Below are 18577 nucleotides of genomic sequence, written 5' to 3'. Positions count from 1 at the left end.
GCTGCAAAATTTTCGGTTTCTATTTTTTAAGTTAATCGGTTTTTTAGGCAAGTTTATGTAAGCGATAAACGCTCAGTCCCCTACATATGCTTATTCTTTGTGGACAGTATTATGAAAGTTTTGGATTTTAAACGTTTGTTTATTTCCAGTCACTTATGTTGAACCTACCTTGTTGAACCGCGAAACAAAGCCGAGTTTGTGTTGTTGCTTTACATGCGTTTGTAGTGTTAGTTGGTATTATTTTGCAACTTGCTGGCAATATAAGGGCACCATTTTCATTTATTCGATACTCCTGATTAAAGTACTAAAAACTTTTAATTTCGAAAATTCCACTTCCTTACTATATATTGCAAATATACGTACATATCAGAGAGCTGCAACGAGCACGATTAAATCAGAACAAACACTCGTGCGAAAAACACAATGAAACCAATTCAGTTCATCATAGACAACATTGTTGATCAATTCGCAATATACCCGCCAGCGTCAACTGATTTGATGTAACACGAACAATCTGTTCTTCGGCAATCACGTTCGAGTAAACGGTATGGCTGGCTTCGGTTCCAATCGTATCATGTCAGTTCATATCGTTACGATTAGGCGATGATTTACAAACCGAACGCTGTCGATCATTTCAATCATTGAAGCATAAGTATGCATCATTTCGGGTATTTTCTGCTAATGCGAACGTTCATAAACAAATCAGATATAAGTTGATCGCTAATGATTCAAAGTTGTTCTCTGTCGCTGATTTGTAGACAAACGGTTCGACTCGTGTACATGAATCGAATTGACAGAATCAGACAGAGTAACGGATCAATACCCGATTATGAACACAATTTTATTACTCGATGCAGTTCTCTGGTACATATGTATATACGACAACAGACATATGTAAGTATATGATATAAACATATGCACTTCTCACTTTACACAGCATTTAGCTCCATCTCACTGCTATCACCCGCTGTGCCGTGGGACTCGTTTCGCTGCCTCGATGATTAACCAGAATTTGTGTCAAACTCTTGGCGCCGGAAGGCAAGTGGTTTTAACGTTCTTCTTTAATTACCTCATAAGTTGTAGCCTCTTTTGCATATTCACAATTATAACGAGTAACTGAGCAATATCTGGTATTAGACGCAAGCGCGAAAACCAATCAGTAACAACGTGCTGGAACAAAGAGTAAAGTGATCGTGCTTTTCGCGCAAACAATGCTTAGAATAAATAAACAAATATACATATGTATGTATACATAAATATGAACATATATACATATATGTATATGTATGTATCGCTGTGGATTTTAGGGAATTATTCAACCCGTTTGCAAACACATTTCGGCCTGAGAAACTAATTTGAAACCTCGGTCACCGCGCCGCATCCGAAAGCTACTCCCGACTCGTTTTGCTGAGTCTAGTCTCACTGCTAGCCGCTAACAGGTGGAGTTGGCTAAGCTGCTTGTCGGCGTCAACATTGTTGCTCCAGTGCGCATTTGCGCCGCGACGAATGCTGAACTAACCAGCTGAGTTCGAGTGGACAGCCATTCACTCGGTCAGACCAAAAAATTTATTTGTTTTGCCATAGCTAAATATTTACAAGCTCTAAAGTGTTTTGAACATTGTTGTAGTTGTGTGCTGGATTTCGGTGGAATGTCGGCGAATGACGACGAGCTGCAGCAAAAGCCTCACTTGCAACTTGCGAGTCAACACTTTGTTTATTTGTACGTTCGAGTTGAGTTTATTTCTGCAACTGTTGTTTACTATTTACGGCTATTGTAATTTTTATTGGATTTTCTTGTAGGTGTTGTTGTTGTGATATTTCGTTACGTCCGCTGCATATTTGCTAGTGGGTTTGTTGTTTTTATTGTTATTATCGATTATATGGTCAATTGCTGTTGCAATTGTTGCATTTTTTTAGATGCGTTGGTCGAATAGTTATTGTTGCTTTTGTCGCTGTTGTGATTACGTGATTTTGTCGCCACATTCACTTTGTTTGTCATATTATTTAACACTTATAGAAATCGTTTTCAGTTAATTTAAAAAGTCGAAATTTTATACAAAACAATTTAGTGGAGAGAAGTCGAGTCAAAAATAACAAATTTAAGGTCAATCTGTCAGTGAGAGTTCTTTTTTGTATTTATAGATCCTCAATCGACAGATAAGTATGTATGTATATGTAGACACAGGAAAACTAAAAAAGACACGTCCTTTTGACTGTTTTTGTTGATGTGTAGTGAGAAGACACGAGCTTTTGCCATCCAAAAACCTCTAGTTCAGATATAAGTACATACATTCATATATAAATCACTCATTGTGTAAAACATGACAACTCTATCGCTAGGATTTACTACGCGAAATCGCTTAGAGCTTAGATTGTTATTTTCGAATATAGAGAGAGTGAGACTCTAACATTGACTTTAAGATCGTGTGCTCCAGATGTCACAAAACATAGGCTCGGTTTAGTCTTTTGTGTAAGGGGGGGTTTTGAAAAAATACTGTTATTTGGAAGTGAATTTTGTAACAGCAGATGTTAATGAAAATGTGGACTAGTACAAGTAATTGAATATAAAAGACTAAAAACTCGAAAAATTGTACGGAAAAACTTTAATTGCTCTAAGTCAATTTTAATTTATAAAGTCAGAGGCCAAATCTACGGTCAAAATATCAATAGATGGAAGCATCTCGAATAATATCTCATCACAATTATCTGAAATTTAAACATTCGATATTCTAATATTTCGTAATTCTTCCACAAAACCAAACATTAAGTTCAACATCATTCCAGTTTTAATTTAAGAGGTTACATGGGTTTACGGGTTTCAAATTGATCCGAGTAGGCTAAGTACGCCGTCTTTAAAGTAGTGTTTTTCGAAACTGTATTTTTGAAGTCGATTAGCAAGATTTTTCGAGAACTACTAAACCGATCTTCATGAAATTTTACACAGATCTTTGAGATAAAATTCCTAAAAACTTGGACGAAGAATTTTTTTGATTACAACTATTTAAAAAAATAAAAATAAAAAGGTCGCGAGATTTTCATTTTTTTTTGTAAAAATGTTTGCCAAAAATCTAATTTTCTAGTTTTTTTTTGGTTTTAACAAAGTTCTACGTGAATTTTCCACTAAAACACGTATTTTTTATACTTTATCTCTGTAAGGAGTTATAAAATGGCGTCTCTTTCCGAGTATAAAATATTTTATTTTTCCAAAAATTACCGAATTTCTTTGTTAATAGTGTATCTTTATAACAATAAAAAATTCTAATAAAATATTTATTTTTTTATATGAGAAAAAAAATGTTGCAAGAGGCTGTTTTTTACCAGAGGAAACCCATGTAACCCCTTAAAATTATAAAATACCGAAAAAAAATGTAATATTAAGCAATATAAAATAGTTTCCTTTTTCATTGAAGTTGAAGTCAACGAAAATTACATTCAAGCAACAAATTTAATGCTACAAGCTAATCCAGTGATCTCTAATGAAAGTGAACTTCAGTCAAAGAGTCAAGCTAGAATTTTAATTTCAGGTAATTTTTTATTTTAATGATACACGAAATTGCTCGCAACGCACTTAAGTTTGCAAGCAATTAGTAATTACTGTGAAGACGCAAATAACTAAAAATAGAAAAGAAAGACAAAAACAAATGGAAACAAGCCAGAATTTTGAACAAATTAAGACTTAGACACTGATAAAAAGGCGGACTCACGTCATTCGAAGCTATTAGCCACAAGCCATTCAAGTCAACAAATGATCGTGGTTTTTTCAACATTTATTTCTCTACTTGTCAGTCAGTGAACGAAATTTGTATTGCAAATCCAATAATAATAATAAAATAACGTTGCGCTATTATGTAAGTATATACGAGTGTAGTTAAGCCTGAATCATATCGATCATCGCACAGATAGTGGAGAAAACCAACAATAGACAAAAACGCGTTTGACCGCTAGTTATCACATGCTCATCCATCATGAGACAGCGACTATATTAAAAAGCAGACAACATACCTGGTAGAGACGAGTTGTGGTGCTGGAAAAATGGTGCAAATGCATGGAAATATGAATTACATTTGCTGGTGTGGAAGCATGTCGAAAAACAAATATTTAGTAAACGGTAATGGTAAAAATAAGTTAAATTTTTCTTTTAGAATTCTCAAGAGCCTCACTTAAGAATACTAAATTTCATGCTCATCGACTATCCAAGGCACAAAATTATTTTTTTTGTTTTTTACTTCAATCGATTTATTTTACAAAGGTTGTTTTCGATCGAACTTATATACTATTAAGGAAAATGTAAGTCTTTCAAAGAAAAAAAAAATAAAAAATAAAGTATTTTAAATCACCTAAACTTTTGTACTTACAAATATTTCCCAAATTTTCCTACAGGGTTCTCATATATTTTTATTTGATAATATATTTGTAAAATTGGATATGTGTGCAGTAAGGGCAGCCAAAATATCTATTAGGCAAATAAAAACATACTACATACAACACGATTTTTATTTACAACAACAACACTAATAAGAACATAATTATACCGAGTCATGATTGGTTGAAATAATAATTACACGAGTTTACGAGCTTTACATTCCATTAATGATAAAAGAAATGTGTATACAAGGCAAAAAATTTGACAAATATAAAGTGCACAAATCAAAAACAAAAAATATTAAAATAAAATTGTTTTAACAAACTACTTTCAAGAATTTAGAAGTCTTAAATAAAAATCTTGAAATCATCTTTGAACAAATTAGATAACTTTATTATATGTATGTACATTAGAGTGATTCAAAAAAAAAATTATTTTCGTTTGGTACTCTGAAAAATAGGTTCCTAGACACCTCTAAGAAAGCCTATAAGTTTCATCATTCATAATAATTTTTTTTTCATTGAGTTATAAAATTCATAAGAAATAAAAAATTTTCCCAAAAATAATCAAACTTCAACCGTTAATATCTTTTAAACGGTTGGGTTTACGAAAAAATCATAATGTACCTTTTTTGTAGAGCATTCAATTTCCTACAAAACCTAATTAACAAGATATTTTTTCAAGTAGTTGGAAGCGAGATATAAATTTTTCTATCTGATAATAAGAAAAAATAGAAAACTGTTTGTAGGAGGACCTTCCCGTTACAATTAAAAACTCATGTTTTGAGAGGCTTTCGTAGAGGTGTCTAGGAACCTATTTTTCCGAGTACCAAACGAAAAAAAAAAAATTTTTTTTTTTGAATCACTCTAATGTACATATGTATGTATGTTTCTATATCCACAACATTGTATTAAAGTTTGCGCCGAAGTTTGTAAGACCCAAAAGGATGCATCGGAGACCTTATACATAGCCCACTTTTAGGTTAAATCTTTCTCTTTCCAGTACAAAAATCAAGAAGCAATTAATAGAACAGGATAAAACTTTGCTCGAATGATGGCTTTAGAGTATGTTACCTTATGACCAAAACTGTTCAAGCCCCTGGGGACCGAATGTGTGGACTCCAGTATCTACAGTTGAATTTTTATCGAAAATTTCGGTCAATTTGTGAGATATCCAATTGACGATAGTAACTCTGTGTGTCAATAAATATAGTTTAAAAAAACTAAAAAACACGCTTTTAAAGCATATCAAACTAAAAAGTGAAAAATAATTCTTTGTATAAACTAAGAATAATAATGAAGGAAAAATTCCTGCATTACCTTTTGAGGCCAAGCATTGTCATGCTGGAGAATGACTTTATCGTGTCTTTCCTCGTACTGTGACCGTTTTTCTTTTAGTGCTCGGCTCAAACGTATCAATTGCGTTCGATATCGATCTCCTGCGATGGTTTCACTTGGCTTTAGCAGCTCATGAGCGCCGTTCGACATCTCTTGGTTTCAAGGCGTAAGGAACCCAGTTTCCTTGTTTCTGAATCATCCCCATGGCTTTGAGGCGTTTTGATAGGGCTTGCTGTGTCACTCGCAACGATTCGGCCAATTCTGCTTGGGTTTGAAACGCATCTTGGTCGAATAATGCTTCCAATTCAGTATCTACGAAAATCTTCTCCACCACGATGCCGGTCTTCGAATTCATAATCACCATTCTTAAAACGTTGAAAGCATTCGCGACATGTTCTTTCACTTAGGACAGCCTCAGCGTACGTATCCGAAAGCATTCGATGAGCCTCAGCCGCACTTTTCTTAGAGTGAAAAAAGAAAACCAAAATTTCCCGCAAATGTCGAGAATTCGACTCAAAAAGTGACATTTTCAGTTGAGAATAAATTTTGGATGCAAACAGATCTCTACAAATATTTTGTTGGGTTAGTGTTGACACAAATGTCCAAGATCGATATAAAAACGATTTAATCGACCAGTGCTTGACCCTAGAGACATCTATTGGAAAACGGAAGCAAAGTTGTAGACCTAATAATGTAATATACTTATATCTGTATAAAGTTTACTTCAAAGTATTAAGTAATAACGGAGTTGGCGAATGAAGCAGAAAACAAGTAAAATACAAATAAATTTGTTAACAAATGTAACGCGTTTCTATGTGTGCATGCATAAAAAATACGCAATTCACCGTTATTACAATGTGTGGTAAGAGCTTGTATATATAAATGAATATACATACATATGTATGTACATATATATATAAACATACATATGTATATGTATATGTATTGATTAAATAATTATCAGCAATATCGTGTCTTTTCATTTTTTTTACATTTTTATCTTCACAAATAAACTTTATTCATTTTATATTTGATTAAAGTCAATTAAATTTGTGATTAGTCATGAGTAAACACATGTACATACTTACATACATATAAGTATGTAATATGTGATGTTTATGAGACATCATGCATTATAGGGTTAACAAAATGACAGATTTTGGTATTTATTACCAAAATTGAATAACATTTGACTTATGATAAACAGTTATGTATGAACGGTCATATGCACACATACATACATATGTACATATGTATGTATATAGTCACCTAAAATTCAACATAACGTAACATCACTTTTTTATAAGTTTACAGACCCATATTGAAACAAAATTTGAGTTTTGGTTATAAAGTGGTTATATATTGGTTATATCTATAATACGATGTGGTGAATCGTAAACAATAAAATACTAAATTCAATTTTTTTTCTTCAATTTTTTTTGTTGATACGTTGTTTTGCATTTTAGGTGACGACATACATATACATACATATATGAAATCAATCTAAATACTTATCTTCTCTGGCTATCAGCAAAAGTAGCGTCTCAGTTGCGCATATCTTTTTAATTAAAATTTCGAGGAAAATCAATTATATACATACATACGAACATATGTACATATGTTCATACATATGTATGTATATAATTTTAATTATTTATTACTTATTTTTGATCCGCAACGAATTCCAAGTGTGCTTTGCTTTGGGTAAAATAATGCACCGCCGTTTATTACAAAACTAGCGCTAGTATCCGCTATTTTATATGCCAACTCGTAAATAGGAGCAGCTACATACATACATACATACATACATATATACTTACTTACATGCATACCAGATGTATGTTTGCATATGGCCATCACCGTTACGTATTAGCTTTTAAACAGTGTTGTTGCGGCCACCACCACTATAACCGTTAGCTGGCAGCTACTACATGCGCGTATAAATTGTTACCGCCAATCTTGCTGTCCAGCGGCAACTTAAACTAGCAGCTACTAAACTAGTTAGCAAGCCAGCTAGCCATCAGCTGTGTATGTATGTATGTATGTATGTGTGCTTTAGCTGGTCAGACATCAAGCCAGCTTCGTCGTAATCCTCATACTAGCGGTGCGGAGTGTATTTTAGCGCATGCGTGCGTCACTCATGAACGCGTTTCGCTAGCGTTGACGCTCATACTGATATATGTACATATGTACATATGTATGTATGTATACATACATATGTGGTAGCTACTCTTTCTTGGCGGCGCTTATTTTTATTAACCCGCAATCAACTTGTTTTAGTGAAAATTGCAGTTTCAGTTTTTTTTTTTCAATTTCTTTAATTTTTTTGTACGCGTCTGTTTTGGTCAGCCACCGTTCAGGCTCATTATCCACTTGTACTTATTAAAATTTATTAATTTGGTGTGTTATTTAATTTTATAATATTCAGTTTTTTTTTTAATTTTTTATTGGGCATAATTACATACACACTTACTTATATGTACATATTTATGTGTATAATACTGGTATAGTAAATATGTACATATGTATATTTACTTTGAATTTGCATAATTTAAACATTGGAGATTTTTTGGAGCTTTTGCATATTTCTTTAAGTGGTTTCTGTTTGCTTTTTAATGTTGGCATAAATAATTTGGCAATTTAGAATTCGTGATTTTTAAATAGTTCTTAAGAGAAAAGTGTTAAAAGAAGCAAAAAAATTTCTTGCAAGACCAGGCTGGCTTTTGTATCTACCCAAGACTATATCTATGCGAGTCTATTAACTAAAGCGATGAAGTTTTAAATTGTCTCATTAAGTTCTCTATTCATACAAACTCAATTAGCACACAGTTAAAGTTTGATGCTGACAAAAAAATGTTTTGAGTTTGCTTGGGTGTGTAAAGAAAAACAACAACGTATGATTTCTTGGGTTTAAGTAGACAGCTACGATTGTATATTTTTCTTCGCTTCAATGTTTAGTATTGTTTAAAATTCTTTAAGGGGGTATTCTCATGTAATCACTTCGAAAAATCGATTTTTTTTTTAATTTGACAGTAAAACCTATTGAAAACATGCTGTGAAAAATTTAGACCGAAATTCATAGTATTTGATAAGTTACAGCTCATAGTCGCCAACGTGTCGTAAGCGACTGTCTACCTCTCTTGAAACTTACAGCGCATTTTTCTCGAATCATCATTTTCTGAAACTGTCATGGTCCTAAAATCAAAGTATTCAACCGATTGCTTTAAAATTTACATATGTTCTTCTACTCATTTATAGTTATCGTCCCTACCAGAATTGTCTATTTTCGAAAATATTTTCATATTTTTTTTAAACGATTTTTAACGAAAAAACAAGATTTTCGTTACTTTTTTTTTGATGTTCGACATTTGTTTTTAATGAAATTACTAATTAAAATTAATGATTATATTTGGCAGGGACGACAGCCGCAGAACTACTGAATAATAATCCATTCGATTTTTTTATTTCAGACAACATGAACAGCCGCTATCACCAGTGACCAGTGAACTACTTTTTTTTTGGGACTACTTTGATTTAAAAAAAAATATATTTGAATATTAAAAATGTAAAAAACGACAAAAAAAAATGTTTTTGTACATTTCAAAATACAAATAACAATATACATATTAAAAAATTAAAATGATTGAATTTGTTGTCGCATAAAAAAAAATTTCCTAAAAAGTGGTAAAATGTATGTGTTTAGACATATTGTAGGAATCTTTATGTTTAAATAAACTGGCAATTACGCTTTAGATTAGATCATAGGATAGGACAGCTGTTGGTTCTTTGTGTTACCCATAAACTTCTAAAAGTGTATTACCATAGATCGACGAAGAATTTTGAGCTTACCACAAATTTTTTAATGCAATTAATCTCAATCCCAACCTCGTAACGCATATTGACAATATGTATCTTGGAAAGCAGGGCAGCAGTGGAAAGTGTTACCTGAAGTAAGCACATTCACCTCTACTGGGTGCTAGATCACAAAGACATCGAGGGCAATGAAATAGTGGACGAGATTGCCAAGAATGGTGAACGGCTAACAACCGAAACGAGCTACCTGGGTGCAAAACTGCAAAAGTCATTTACTATGCGGTAGGTCGGAAGTACACAAAATTCCTCAATAGAAAAGCCTGTAGGAACACTGTAAAGAAGGTGGCGACTTACGCCCGCTGGGTGGGCTAACAGGTCGTGAAGACTGCAGGAAATGTCTAGACCAGGCCACCAGGGAAATCATGGAGCATCTCTTGTGCACTTGTCCCGCATTGGCAAAACTACGCTGTAATCATCTGTGGACCCCACGGTATGATACACTGAAGGAGTTATTGATAGTGAAGCCGCTGAGTCTGTTAAAATTCGAGTCAAGGCCAGACATCGTAAAGGATGACTACTTCTCTTGGACCTAGGAACTGAACTCCATCTGGTTTCGCAAAGGAACTGGTCTTTACGCGGCTTATTGACCTACCAGATTAACCTAACCTAACCTAATCTGAATCCTAATCACTATGCTAGGTTCTTGCAAAATCCGGCAAATTGAGGAGAAAGTAACAAAATGATACCACCTCGACTATCTCCATACAGATTTGGCAACAAGCGTCCGACAAAATATTTAGCGACTATTGCAGAGTATCCAGTCAGAACATCGGTAGGGCCAAGTAGTCGAAGAACATGTTACAATTCACTCTGGCCCACAATTGCAGCGAGAATGACTTTGCTAAGGTCAAGTAGTTCGAAGAGTCTATTACGGTTCACTCTGGGTCAGCAGGATTTCGCAGTGACACAAGTTCTCGTTGTTGTTGCATTCATTGACTCGTTTTGAGCGCGCTGTCTGTGCCAATATACTCACTCGACTTTAGGAGTGAATGCACACCGCCTACCCCTGCTTAAAATCGATCCCTACGTGAAAAAAACTCACTGCAACTCGTCTTCAACGGCTTTGCGCCGCCTACAAATCCGCCGCAGGTGTGTGAGCAAAGAAAGCCAGGACCGCCAGGAGAAGGTTCTCCAATACTTTATTTGTATATAGTACATATATGCATGCGGTCATTTATCACATTTGGATCATTAGATACTTTGTTAACTTTTCTTGCAATAACAACGGAATATTTCGATCATAAATATTAGGTGTACCGAATGGGGCGGGTTTTTATACTATGTAGAACGGGTGAAATCATGAAATTTTCAGCAAAGATATTACTTTGAAAAATATACGAGTTCCATCGAGAAACCCTATAAAACACGTAGCCGTTATTCAGCTAAATCTGCTCGGCGAATACGTCACCTATGTTCAGCTCTAAGTTTAATAGTCTATAATATTTCACTGTATTGAAGATTGGAGTGCGTTTACAGAGATTTTCAGAAGCTTAATGAGTTTCCGATATTTATAGCATTTATAGAAATACTATTTAAATACATAATTTCAATACTTCTTCTTCTTAACTGGCGTAGACATCACTTATGCGGTTATAGCCGAGTTAATCTAATCGTCATCGCTGTCTAATCTCTCCAACGGAGTGGAGGTCTTCCTCTTCTTCTCTCCTCCGGCGGGCAGTGCGTCGAATACTTTCAGAGCTAAAATGTTTTCATCCATACGGTCGACATGATCTAGCCAGCGTAACTGTTGTCTCTTAATTCGCTGAACTATGCGAACTATAACTCGTACAGCTCATCGATCCATCGGCTACGGTATTCCTCGTTGCCAATGCACAAAGGACCATAAATCTTCCTCAAAACCTTTCTCTCGAAAACTCGTAACATCGACTCAGCATCGTCCATGCCTCTGTACCATATAGAAGGACGGGAATAATGAGTGTCTTATAGAGTTTGGTCTTTATTCGTCGCGAGAGGACTTTACTTCTCAATTGCTTACACAGTCCGAAGTAACACCTGTTGCCAAGAGTTATTCTGCGTTGGATTTCGAAGCTGACATTGTTGTTGATGTTAATACTGGTTCAAAGATAGACGAAATTATCTACGACTTCGAAGTTATGACTGTCAACAGTGACATGGGAGTCAAGTCTTGTCACCTTGTCTGAAACCTCGTTTGATATCGAACGGCTCGGATAAGTCCTTCCCGATTCTGACGGAGCTTTTGGTATTGCTCAACGTCACTTTACACATCCGTTTTAGTTTTGCGGGGATAAGTTAAGTTCAATTCCACTAAACTTTTTGAATCCAAAAGTGGTCCAAAGCAATCGAAAATATATGTTTAAGATATAGAAGTCGATTTTGTTAGGTTTGAAACACACAAATAGACGCTATCCATTACATACGTATGAAGTATGTAGTTAAACAGCTGCATCTATACATATGTACATACTTACATATACATATGAATACCAGTAAGATGAAAAAGTGCAACCGCCTCAACAAGTTGCAAAATCGCTGAAAAAGATCAGCGCGCAAAGAGCAAATGAAAAACTGGTAGAATTTACAATTGCTAAAGCGCCAATAACAGCAATATTTAACAGCAACTGACAGCCAGGCGTAAACATAGGTACATACATACATATATATTTTTATACATACATACGTATGTGCACACCTACAAGCATTACAGCATTCATGCACATGCATACAGACATTAATATCTGACAATCGATTTGCCGTTGTACTTGAATATGTTCAACACGCCGGTGCAGCCAAACAGCATGCGGCATATTTATATGATCGCATACATATCTGAATTGACGACCGCTCTGGCCGAGGGCTCTGCTGCCACTCTTTAAAGACCTTGTATAGAAGTATTTCCATACATATGTATGTATGTATGTATGCAAACATGTTGAACTGTGCATTGTACTTACATATGAATATGTGTATTTCTTTGTAATCATTCCACTTCCGATTTCTACAACTACATAATATACAACTATATAAAAGTGCATACATACATATACATATTTATGTACTCGAATCAATGATTGCCAACCATATATCGAACGAATGTTTAGTTGAGTGAAGGCAGTGCTGTTGTTCAGAACATATCCTCGATTGTTGTTGTAATATGTATGCGCTTCCTTTCGTTTAATACGGCTTATCCTGTTTGTCTCTTCCCTTGAATACTTATATAGTAGCGTATACATACATACATACATATGTACGTATGTAGGTGATTAGTTGTACGAGAATGCAATTCGCTTCGCAGATTGTTGTTGGTTGATTGGTCCAACTCACTTGGCTTGTTGCAAGTAGGCCGAATGTTGTGCATACAAATTCATATTCTCAGGCACACTGGGGTGGTACAGTGTGTAAGGAGTGTGTAATATCTAGGAGCAATTTCGGAAGATACAAGTCTTACTGGGTAAGTCAAGAAATAATATTTTTCTACAGAACAAAAAAAACGTAGAGGAGGGATTAACCAACGCCAGCATATGTTTGTATGGAATAGTTTAAAAACTTAAAAAAAACTTTGAAACAATATCTGAATTCAAGAGCAAAATCAAAGTGGATTAGAGAGCCTGCGGAATCTAAGATGAGAGAAACCCTCGTATATTTCTGAAAAACTAAACTGCGCTTAGTAAACTAGTCGAATTCTGACCCCTCTAAAGTTATTAACTATTTGCTGAGGTACTCTCCCTATAAGGATTGTTTTGATTTTCCAGATATATGGGGTAACTCTTTTCGCGGTTCCCAACATTTTTAAAGAAAAAACATAGAAACTTCAAATTTAATGAGGATTTCTTTATCATTCGAAAGAACATTCTTTTTTGAGAATTATCTCTTTCAAATGTTGGCCGCGGCGTTCTTAGATGCTCCATCTGTTGAGTACCATTTTCAATGACTCGTTCGAGGCGGGATTCTCCGCATAAGCTTTTGACTTTAAATACGCTTACAGGAAAATGTCTAACGGTATGATATCACACGATCTTCTTGGCCAATCGACCGTCACAAAACGTGAAATTATCTGCTCCTTGAAGTGTTCTGTCAATAAACGCATTGATTGATGCGATGTGTGGGAAGTGGTGCCGTCTAACTGAAACCAAATGTCGCCGAGATCGCGAGCTTCAATTTCAGCCATCCAATGATTCCAACGGCCCACAAACCACACCAAACCATTGTTTCTTTCTAGCTTGCGTACAAACCGACAGGACATATCTTAATCGTCTCAATGTGCGAGATTTTATTTTTTAAATTCTAAATAAATGTTAAAATTGCATTTCAATTTTTGTACAAATGTAAAATTTAACATTTTATTATTATTTATATAATCCGAAATGGTATATTATATAATCCGAATTGAGATATCGATCTGAAATTTTGCTGTTATCCGCCGATATATGTTATAGCCGATATATAGCAATCATACAAACTGACCTATAAAAATGAAGATAAAAATCTTTATAATGGATATCTTTGCCTTATTAAGTAGCCTTAAACGAAAGATATTTACATAAAGCAAGAGGTCCACTGTGCAGCCGACACTGCTTTCGTATTTCGCTTAACTGCTGTGTTCAATCATTTTTTCGGCAGGTAATAATCATTCGCTTGTTGCACTGCTCACATATTGCTATTGTACAATTTGTTGGTGCAATGCATGGTGTGCGCGTCGCACCATCAAAGCGGCGACATTGACTTCAATTTGCGAAAATTGATCGGTGTTGCTGATGCAAGTGGCCGGGGCAAGTTGCTGTGGTTGCCAATTTTTCTTTTCTTTTGTAATTTTCTGTTGTGTTTTTCTGTCATGCAACTTCAGCAAATCGCTTGTTACAGCGCACTCGCTTCATATACGAGTACAAGTATAGAGAAGTAATTGCGGTGTTCAAGCGCATTGCATATACAAATGAATATGGTGTACATGCTGCATGTCTGTAATTATATACTTATGTATGCACATATGTGTGGACGTACTGAAATTGGTGTAAACTCGTAATTCTTTGGTAGCAGCTTCTCATTAAAAGCAAACACCCAAGTGTTTTAGTGTTTACTGCACCATTTTAGATGAGCCTTTTTTGATTTTTTTTGATTTTTTTTAAATTCATTTTGTTTGAATTAAGGGGTTAGGGGCTGCCAGAATTTTCAAAAAATAATTTTTTTTTCTGCATTTTCGTTAAGTGTAATATCTTAAAAATATTCTCTGAAAATTTCATTATTATTAATAAGTAGTTTTTGAGTTATTCGACAAATAACAAAGAGAGCTCGGACACTTTAAAGCGCTCGGGTGAAACTTTAAACTCGTTTTTCTCAAAACTTTGTTTTTTGAACTGGTGACAACTGTAACTCGAAAACCGCTCAGTAGATTTTAATGAATTTATACAGCTTTTAGAATTCATAATTAACTCGGGCCTGATCGAAGGATTTTTTTTTCAAAAATTAGCAAAATGGCGGCCGCAGGAAATTTTTGTCTACATTTTTGGGAAAAAATCAACAGTAAATTGGTCTTATAAAATCGAAATTTATCGGATTATCTATTTATAAAACAAATTTTTTCTATCTCATTAATTTTAGATGAATCTCCAAGGACTTACGGTTGTCACCGCAAGTACCTTTTTTGAAACTGGGTCAACACAAACAACTATAACTTTGGAAATTAAATTTTTTTTTTAATTTTGGTGACTTCAAGTCAATACATTCTATAATAATGCCATATTACTACTTTTGTAAAATAACACGATTTAATAGCAAAAAAAATACTGAAAATTCTCATTTTTTCGTGCCTCTGACTACCCCTAACCCCTTAAGAGTTTAGTGGAAGATTCTTGGTCGTATAAAAATCTGACTATCACGGAAACGAGATTGAATTTGCTCGTCCGCTGGCTTGTTTTGATTGCTGGTGCCTTAAGATCAGTATTGGCTTTAAGATAGATTTAGTAGGTTAATTGGAATTGTTGTTATTGTAAATTTGTTTTACACAAATCTACCCAACTACTAACCTAAGAATATCAATTTGAAATGAATAGCAAGCTGTTAACAACAAAATAATCCTCAGCTGTTTATTAAGCAAATAATTGTTGCTGGTATGTTGGGGGCCGTCGCCCCGGGCGCAACGTCTTGTCAAAACGATCTTCGCTGTTTTTTAATATTCAAATAAATACTTTTTGAGAAACCAATGGATATGTCACAGTTGAAGCATAAGGCCAACTGTGAGAGCGACACATTGCGACGTAGGAGTGACAAAAAAAACAGTATCTTTATTTTTACTCCGTCGTCGCGACGTATCACTCTCACAGTTACCCTATGCTTTGAATCTAACAAATACTTTTATTTCTCCAAATTTTCAAAAATGGTATTTAAAAACTCCAATTCGGGCAAAATTCCTGCAAATTGTGTCGAAAGTGTACAAGATATAGGGTGAAAATGGGTTTTTTTCTATAGCTTTTAATAAGATGTCTTGTAAATTTACTATCAATTTCCTCAAAAACCGTATTGTGAGAATTTTGGAACTTTAGAATTTGCGTGGCTTCTAATTCCTAAATTTTATATACTTAATATCGAATATATTTTGTGAAAATTCACTTTTGTTCGAACCACCTCATTAAACTTGTTGGTAGGTAGATAAAGGGGGGCGGCAGAACATCCTTGGCCCCGGGCGCTCGAAGTTGTAGCTACGCCACTGATTATCCCATTAGTTTCCATTGAGCGCAAGGCACCGGCGCAAGTTGTTGTTGTTTTAACGGTTTATCAGTCCCCGTTAGGATGGTAAGGGTTAACTATGTTGTCATCGACGTCATCTAACGGGAGGCTCAGGAAACGTGCTGTTTCGACAGGCTCGGACCAAAGGGAAGGTGGTGTTAGATGAGTGGGGTTGGTAGGGAATGCAAAGAGGTGGTCAGTATCATGCGGAGACTCGTTGCATGCAGGACATACGATGGATTCAATTCCCACGACAGCCGGTTCTACGTACCGGAATTGACTCCGACCAAAGGCTGTTTTTTCGGCGATCTAACCGCGTTTGGATCGGTGAGTGTTAATTTGTGTTTGTCACCAGCGCAAGTCAATTTGCTGTGACGATTTTACTTATTGTTCTTAAAAACAATGGCACAAAATATCAAAAATTAGTTAGAATTTAAAAAAACGGGAAATAAAAATTTTACGCAATTTTCTTGACACATTTTAGGAAATCTTGTCCGTTTGTCAGAAATAATTTGACTGAAATATTTAAAAAAAAGTGTCCATGTCCGGTCATCTGAACGTTTTGTATGAAAATATTAATGAAAACGTTGTGTTTATGGAACTTGTCCGGTTATAAGAGCTGTCTGGTTATGAGGACGGTCCATAGTGGGTAGTTTCACTGTACATATTTTTATGAACAAAAGTTTTTTATTAGTTGCAAGTCATTAACTATTGATGGCATCACATTAAATTAACAGTAAGCTGGCGTTCTACTCACCTTTATTGCTGTTGATGAGTTGAGTTGCGTTAATATTTCCACATTCTCGTTATAATAAACAAATTCTGCAACTGAATTCTTTACTTTTTTACACTTGTGTCGTGCGTTTGCATTTATACATACATATATTTAATATTTTAATTTCACAAAACTGTATTTCCACTTAAAGTCACAGCAAATAAAGTAATATGTATTTTACATATTCATACATACATATGTACGTACATATGTGCATGTGTGCCGACTTTCTTTTTAATTAAAAATCAATTAACCTTTTGAATTAACTGCGCAGCTTCGCGTGTCATTGAATTTGCAACGGATTTTAATGCAGCAGAACGTATATAAATATTTACACATCTACTTACACATACATACATACATATGTACATATAGGAACACTTGTTCGTATTGAGCGTTGATGTTTTTGGTGCCGCAAACAAAGCTTTTGCACTTGCCGTTGACACAGTTGTTGTAGTTGCTTGCAGACTTTATTTGTTCACGTATGTTGTTGTTGTTTTCCCACTATATTTCGGAATTAAATCGTGTTGGTACTTTAATAATTTTTTGTTGTTGCTGTTATGCCTTCAATTGAGATATTTTGTTTGTGTGCATTTTTTCGTATTTCATTGTTTTGAATTTTTTAGCGCAAAACTATCTTAACTTATTTTGTTATTACAGATTTTTCTTTTCTCGCCACTGGCTTTTATGGCTTCTTTCATTGGGAGAACCGCACACAGCAACACTTACCTACTTATTTGAAATATTTACGCTATTTGTTGGGGAGCAATAACCGGTTTCTAGCAACAACAAATGCACTGACATAAACGACCGACCGTATGTCCGACGAGTACACGTACATTCACACATATATATGTGGTATATACATATGTATTTATGTATGCATGTAGAGTATGTAAATAAAAAGGTAAGCCAGAAAGCCAAGCAACGAATAACGTTGGGAAGCCAAACGTAAAATAAATAGATAGGTGAAAATCAAAACACTACGTAATGCAACTAGGCAACGGTTTTTGGGGGGTAGGACTTGTGGGCACTTTGATGGTAGTAAGCAAAATTCCAATGCGCGCGCCCTGTGACAACAAAGAATGCTGCTGCACTGCAACTTCGTTCAGGGATAAGAGCACAACACACAAAAGAGCAGCGCGCCGAAGGCTTACCAGCAAAAATCGCACTGAAAGCACACAAAATATTTCACTGGAAGGTGAATATGCACTGCAACACCAATTGGCTCGTAATCACTAACATTTGCTTTGGAACAGATGCAGTTTTCTTGTTTACATTTATTTTCTCCTTTTAATTGCACAATTCACTAATTGGGTTGGTGGCGAGCACACAAAATGGTTTGCGTAGATAAAAGCAACAGTTGCTAGCAATATTTTGTATGGTTGCTATATTGTTTCGTGCGTATGTCGGCTTGCAAGTGAACGACGACAATCGGATTCAACAACTCAAAGAGAACTGAAGCTATGAGAGCGCGTACAAGTGGTGAAGTACCTGTTTGATTCAACAGCTCTGCAGCTGGTGAGCCGG

At 35.0% G+C, this 18577-nt stretch overlaps 1 protein-coding gene across 4 annotated transcripts in view; it reads right to left on the bottom strand.

Moving 5' to 3' along the window:
- The window catches only part of LOC120772612, a 133179-nt gene extending 116034 nt beyond the window's left edge, over positions 1–17145 (bottom strand). For all 4 annotated transcript variants that reach the window (XM_040101338.1, XM_040101370.1, XM_040101330.1 and 1 more), the window contains exon 1: positions 17030–17145. The gene's annotated coding sequence lies outside the window, so the exon portion shown is untranslated. The remainder of the gene's footprint in view (positions 1–17029) is intronic.
- Between the last annotated feature and the right edge of the window lie 1432 nt (positions 17146–18577).

This window comes from Bactrocera tryoni, chromosome 1, assembly GCF_016617805.1.
Source record: "Bactrocera tryoni isolate S06 chromosome 1, CSIRO_BtryS06_freeze2, whole genome shotgun sequence".
Lineage (NCBI taxonomy): Eukaryota > Metazoa > Arthropoda > Insecta > Diptera > Tephritidae > Bactrocera > Bactrocera tryoni.
Note: the sequence above shows the minus strand (reverse complement) of the source record. Positions and strands in the feature narration are given on the sequence as shown.